Source organism: Artemia sp. Qi Xiang Cuo, chromosome 8 (assembly GCF_049724085.1).
Source record: "Artemia sp. Qi Xiang Cuo chromosome 8, ASM4972408v1, whole genome shotgun sequence".
NCBI lineage: Eukaryota > Metazoa > Arthropoda > Branchiopoda > Anostraca > Artemiidae > Artemia > Artemia sp. Qi Xiang Cuo.
In genome coordinates this window covers 365,177-365,441 of record NC_142801.1, presented here as the reverse complement: position 1 = coordinate 365,441, position 265 = coordinate 365,177, and positions in this window count along the sequence as shown.

The window sequence follows — 265 nt, the reverse complement described above, 5'->3', positions numbered from 1 at the left end:
TGTTTGAATTTCGGCAAAAAAAGATTATGGATTAAAATGAAATTGTGACCTTTTTTTTTAAAGTGATTTTGTTTACCTAATTTTGGTCCTTATTCGCCAATCTACTGGGACCCTATTTACTGCGATCGTAGTTGTTCTTCTTTTTTACTCCTTCTTCACCATTAAGCATAAGTGCAAAAAAAAAAAGTAGCTTTAATGAATATGAAACTCCAAAGAAGAGAAAAAAAACCGTCATTGTTTTTTGAAGTAGTTTCATTGAAACAAA